The sequence below is a fragment of the Lichenostomus cassidix genome, chromosome 8 (genome assembly GCF_008360975.1).
Source record: "Lichenostomus cassidix isolate B80296 chromosome 8, HeHo_3.0, whole genome shotgun sequence".
Lineage (NCBI taxonomy): Eukaryota > Metazoa > Chordata > Aves > Passeriformes > Meliphagidae > Lichenostomus > Lichenostomus cassidix.
Genome location: NC_139489.1, coordinates 28,309,498 through 28,315,946, shown reverse-complemented (window position 1 = coordinate 28,315,946; position 6,449 = coordinate 28,309,498). Strand labels below are relative to the sequence as shown.

General features: G+C 42.3%; 1 long non-coding RNA gene across 2 annotated transcripts; it reads left to right on the top strand.

Moving 5' to 3' along the window:
• Positions 1 to 1,639: 1,639 nt before the first annotated feature.
• On the top strand, positions 1,640 to 4,131 carry LOC146434213 (uncharacterized). 2 transcript variants are annotated; one of them, XR_014853867.1, is made up of 3 exons: positions 1,640 to 2,081; positions 2,645 to 2,784; positions 4,089 to 4,131. It is a non-coding gene; the product is annotated as an uncharacterized LOC146434213 (long non-coding RNA). The 2 variants fall into 2 exon arrangements; XR_014853866.1 differs by having other exon boundaries at positions 1,641 to 2,081; positions 4,085 to 4,131.
• Positions 4,132 to 6,449: the final 2,318 nt, after the last annotated feature.

Here is a 6,449-nt window from a genome sequence, read left to right as displayed (position 1 = left end):
GCCATGGGCTGGGACACCTTCCACTATTGCAGGCTGCTCCAAGCCCCAGTGTCCAGCCTGGCCTTGGACACTTGCAAGATTCCAGTGGCAGCCACAGCTTCTCTGGGCACCCTGTGCCAGGGCCTCCCCACCCTCCCATGGAGGCATTTCTTCTCAGTATCTCATCTGACCCTGCCCTCTGGCTGTGGGAAACCATTCTGCCTTGTTTTCTGCAGAGCTGGGTTTGTTTTTCAGCAATATTCATGTGTTATTTCAAGTGCCCACTGGAAAGTTCCTGGAACGTAGGTGAGGAACTGCACATGCAACTCTCTGCTGACCCCTGCTCGTGCTATCTGTGAGATATAATGATAGAATAGCACTGAAAAATTCAGTGACCTTGAAGCCCCTCCAGTGCTGTTGCTTCGTTCCTTGGTCACGATGGTGCACCCCGAAGCAACAGCCAGAGGTGGGCTGCCACGCCAAGCACCCACTGGACGGGCCGCACAAGCAAGACGTGCCAGGGGGAATGCGGTGTCTGGGAGGACAGTGACAGCCACAAACGGAACAGGAATTCAAGAGACACAGGCACTCAAGGTGTAGATCCTAGGGGGTTTATTGAGGGTCGGCAATGGAAGGCGAAGGCAGGAGGTGAAGGAACGGCATGCGGAGGGGTGGAGACGGGCTAGGATCCAGAGCTCGAGAGCCCCGAAGAGCAAGTTGCACAGGGTTAAAAGGGACAGGGGAAGGGGAGTGGTTTACACTTCGGGGCCAATCAGGTATTAAGAAGGAGTGACTAGAATGGGGAAATGCTAATGGAGAAACAGCAAGGGAGGGTACAATTTTAAAAGGACTGATGGGGAAGCGGTGCAGGGGGGAACAATACTGAATGTTCTGGAACTGTAACCAGATAGAGAACGAAGGTGGGGAAATGCGCAGGGCCAATAAAGTGACTACCAGGTGCATATCAACGAGCTCAGCCGCAGAGGATCCTGGGTGTAGACCAACCTGTCACCCTAAGTTGAGCCTTCTCCTACACCCATGGCTCCTCCTCGGTTGCAACTCCTCCATGTGGCTGATTGCCCATATCGAGGTCTCTCAAGGCCACTGCCACACAGTGCCACCCCCTGCCATGGGCAGGGACACCTTCCACTATCCCAGGCTGCTCCAAGCCCCAGTGTCCAACCTGGCCTTGGACGCTTGCAGGGATCCAGGGGCAGCCACAGCTTCTCTGGGCACCCTGTGCCAGGGCCTCCCCACCCTGAGGAGTTTCTTCTGTATATCCCATCTAAGCCTATTCTCTCTCAGTTTGAGGCCATTCCCCCTTGTCCTGTCTCTCCATCCCATGTAAGTCGTCTCTCTCCATATTTCTTGTAGCTCCCTCAGGCACTGTAAGGGGCTTTCAGGTCTTCCCAGAACCTTCTCTTCTCTGACTGACCAATCCCAGCTCTCCCAGTCTGTCTCCGTAGCAATGGTGCTCCAGGCCTTGGAACATCCTTCTGGTCTCCTATGGATTTGCTCCAGCAGCTCCATATCCTTCCTGTGCTGATGGCCCCAGACCTGAATGCAGCAGGGTTGGGTCTCACCTGAGCAGAGGGAGAGAATTTCCTCCTTCCACCTGCTGCCCACACTTCCACGTGTCCCTGCTGTCTGTGGTGAAGCATCCCAACACAATTAGACGGGATTTGATGCCCACATGACCTTCTCTGGATCTGTTCCCCCCTGCGGAAGTATTTTTATCCTACAGCAATATAAAGATGTAACCTGCAAGCAACATCGGAGGGCTGAGTGTTGTTTATTGAGCTGTGCATTGTGAAATCACCAGGAGCACTGCAGTGTTGTTCTGCCAGTTCACGTGGGTCAGACATTCCAACAAACTGTTCGTCTGTCGGGAAAACGCGTTGTGGATTTGGCCAGATGCAGTTGTTAAAGATAATATGGCACCCTGACAGGAGTGTTTTAGCCTGCTGTCCCTGCTGAGTCCCCAGGGAGATAATTACACTCTCCTGCTCCAGGAAGCTTTCCCACCCCTTGCATTTCTTCATTTCCTCTGATAAACTGTTGTGCGCAAGCACAGTGGGATGGGAAGGATGGGGAAGAGCCTGGTACGTGTGGCACAGAATGTGAGACTCATAATAGGCCGTCAGCCTCAGGTTGGAGGTGAATTATGCACTCTGAAATTTACAGCCTGGCCACTGAAATCTGGTGTGTGTGCATGAAAGGTGGCTCAATCCAGACACAAATATTGCATCACCAGGAGATTTCTTTATTGGAAAGTGAGAAAACTCCAGGAGAAACTCTCCCTGGGAAACAGAAAATTAAAAAAAAATACTTTGAGTATTACTTTGCTAAAAGAAACCAAGTAGAAATTAGGGAAATGTCAGGAAAATGTCTGTTAAGAAAAAAAAAACCAACCTCTCCTTGATAGGTAAATGAAAAACAAACAAATATAATTAATTTTGAACAGGGAAAAATACTTCTTGCTGAGGTTGTTATTAGTAAAGGCTTGGATGTCTTCCAAGGTGAAGTTTTTATAGCTGTTAAAATTCATGGAGTGAACAGGCAAAGTGGGAGTTCCTACAGCTTCATGCAGTTCTGTTCATTAGCATACAAACTACCCCCAGATTGTTGTTAATTGTCGGGCAAATTTATTCTTAAATGTTTCCAGGAAAAGAAGAAGAAAGATAAAAACCCAGGAAAATATTTGACAAGAAGAAATGCTTTGCTACAGTAATTAAGAAATATTTTATTTTCCTTCTTCCTGTGTGACAAATGGTGAACTCTGTTTAGAAAGTGAAGATTTTCAAGGTCAGTTCTTACTGCAAGATGCTACAGCACAGTCTTGTGGGTAAAGCAAAAGAAGAACAAAGATGAATCATAAAGGAATGTTTATAAGTATCATAAATAAACAATAAACACAGCAATAATAAATACATTTTCAAAAGAGGAATAAAAAGGTGGCTCTAGCAGGGAAATATTGCTGCTGGTGGAATATCTGAAGGGAAAAATTGTGGGGGAAAACCAACTTTCTTTTGTGTAATAGGAAGGAACTGCAGAGTAGCACTACTGTTGGCTGCATGGTGCAGGTGCTCTTAAGTTACTTTTAAGAGCTCAGACCCTTTTTATATCCCACTGTTAACAATTCTCTGGAGAAACACAGCTTTTTAGAACTAAGGGTGAAGTTCTTACTAAGAAAACTTCCCCATTTTTATATTACCTGTTTGTTCTGGAGAAAGAACATTTTTTGAAGGGAGCTGCAGCACTTGTTAAAAGGAAAAAAAATTATAAGCCTAAAAGTATTTCTGTAAGAGGTCTGTAAAATCCTGTAGAAGGGAATACTTTAAATGTAGTGGATGAAGAACATGAGACAAAACTGTAATCAATTAATTTATCATCATTGCATGTGAAACATACCCCACCCTGCTATATGTGGCTGTTAAACTTCAGTCACTGAATATTTACATATATAAGGTCAAAGCAGAAAGGTCAAACAGTGGAAATACAAATAAAATGCCCAATTATATTATTATATTTTGTAGACATATGTCACATTTTTGGGTACTCATGATTCTTGATTCTTTGGTATATATTTTTACAAATAAAAAATAGCCTGATATTTGTTGGGAAGTTTTATAACATATAAAACAAATTCAACCCCACTAAGAAGTAGAGTATGTTATCACTTCCTAAAACTTGAAATATTTCTTTAATCTCACATACATCTACAAACTCTTTCTGTTTTCACCTAATTAGAGCCATAAGACTGAATCCAGCTCCATGCCTGCAACCAGGCTAGGAATGCCATGAATTTTCCTAGAATCTCTTTCCAGCACTCTCTAATGTGTAATGGAAACATTAATGCATAAGAGTTAAGTATACAATATTATAATATGTTAAATGTTATTTTCATATCTGTAGTACAATACAGAATAATTACACATATAATGTGTACTAATGCTATTATAAAGAGCCATGAGCATGAGAAAATAAATATTCGAAACAACTTCTGCTTTGAATAGAGAAAGTGGGAAAAGTCAAAAGCCTTTTTTGTGTGAAATGTCAGAACCCTTTTTATTTAACTCATTTTTCTTTGTTTACCCTTTGTTAGGCAGGAATTGGACAATTCAACAACTACTGATCCAGCTCAATCCTAGATATGATACTCCAGTAGTATACTTGGACTAATCTCTGTCCTTCAATAATAGACATAAAATTCCTCATGAAAATGCCAGGTATTCCTGCACTGACCTGTCAGGTGACACTTTTTTTCTCAATAAGCCCAGATTCAATGGATATTGAACAATTTGTGTTCTCAGTATATTTTCTGTCAGAATTGGTGATCTTGGCTTTAACTGAAAACATTTGAAATCACTTTGGGCTTCTCTGTCCATAGGAAACTCCACACTTGTAAGGAATTTCAGCTCAGCCCAGAGAAGCTGTGGCTGCCCCTGGATCCCTGCAAGCGTCCAAGGCCAGGCTGGACACTGGGGCTTGGAGCAGCCTGGGATAGTGGAAGGAGTCCCTGCCCATGGCAGGGGGTGGTTTTTAAAGTCCCTTCCAACCCAAACCATTCCATGATTCCGTGATCAAGGATCCCCAGCTGTGGATAAACCAGGTCATAGTAAGATGCAGATGAGTTTGTTGTCTCATTTACCTCACTTTTCAGTGTTTTTTACCATTGTCACTTTCATGCAGAGCATATTGGGCTGTGGAGATGAGAGTATTAACTCTTGATATCATTATGGAAGTGGAGGAATTAAATAGCTTTATTTCCCAAGGGAAAATTAATTGGTGGGGACTCTCCTGATCATGTTGGAAATGCAGTTTTATCACGTGCATATGAGGGAGGGAGAAAGGAAGTGGCAGAAAGGTTAATAGCTAAAAAAAAAAAAAGAAAAAATAATTCAGTCATCTTCCAAACTCCCTTTTGAAAAGATACTATTTTTATTTGCCTTAGGATATAGTTGGTTTTTTTTCCCCAAAGCTTGTAGAGCTTTCCATTTCTCAAAAGAAGAAAGGCTGCCTGCAACAGCCTGGAATAATTTTCTGTCATGAAACAGGCATACAGAACTTCACATTTGTTTTGCAAAGTTTCTACAAATACCAAAATAACGAGGGAGAAAAAGTTTTAGAAGCTGTTGTTCAATAACAGCTACCAGAGCAGAGCAATACAGAGTGTATTAAATAATGCAAGACATTCACTCAAATAAATCTGGATCGATCAACAGCAGTCAAGAAATATCCTCGGAGCAAAAAGGAACAGCTAGATAAGAAGAAAAAGAGCCTGATTTAATACAGAAATCATGTTTAGAATTTACAGTGATTTTATAGACATACTTCAGGAGTGATGTGCACTCAACTGATATTGAAAATATGGAACATTTATGGAATACAGTTATATATTGATAAGCTGTGAGATAGGTATAGAAGAAATGTATTAAAAAAGTCATAAAAAATTCAAAGCTGAAAACTCAAACATCCAAATATTTTTTCATACACATCTTATTTAATCCTAACATTTTCTACCCTTTTGCATTCAGTTCAGCATCTTCTAGCTCTTCAGCATTCTCAGATGGTTATTTTCCACATCAGTTGAATATTTGTTATTCACCTAAGCTCTGGTTATTAATTATCTGATAACAAAGATTTTATCTGAGCCATCTCTGGCAATTATCTGTGTAGACACAGAGGATATTTTTACCATGACTGCATTATTTAATTCCCACTATGTGGAAGGTATACCACAGCACTTGAAATGATGAATGATGAAGTGGGGCTTATTCCATGAGGAAGAATCATTGTGTGATTCCATGATTAGGACTGGATTTATTGCTTACATATTATCTAAATAATAGAGGGAGGTGGAGTTTATTTATACAAGATCTGCAGTGCTTTATCCAAAACCAAATCAGGTCTGCCAGCCAAAGGTTTCTGTGTGATGAAGTGAAGCTTGAATTTCACAGTTGGCCCTTCTCTGTTTAATTGGCAAATCCAAAGCCTGAATCCTGATAAATGCTTTTGTTTCTTTAAAGGGAAGGAAGGAGTTGAAATCCAGAGCTGAGTTTTATAGCTTAGACTTATCTGTAAATTAGACTGAGCTGTCTTTTTAATTAAGAGCTCACAAAGAGGAGCATTCCCTGTAATGCAATCCATCCGGAGTGCAGTCCTGTTCCACAGACAACAGGAACAATAGCTGGACAGAGCACTCAGTAATTGGTGCAGGAAGAACAAAGGCTTGGCCCACACTCCCCAAAGCACAGCCTTTAATCATCCCACTTGCACTAAGATTCCTCTAGGTGGTAACAGCACAGTTCCCTTTTTTCCTGAAGGCCAGAGAGTGAATATCACGGGTCCACTGATAAAAATCCTGCCTGGCTAAAAGCTGGCTGCAGCCTCAGGCCCCAGGATTGCCCAGGAGCTCAGCTGTGTGCTGGGGAGGAAGCTGTAACACATTCCTGTGTAGTGGTGCAGCT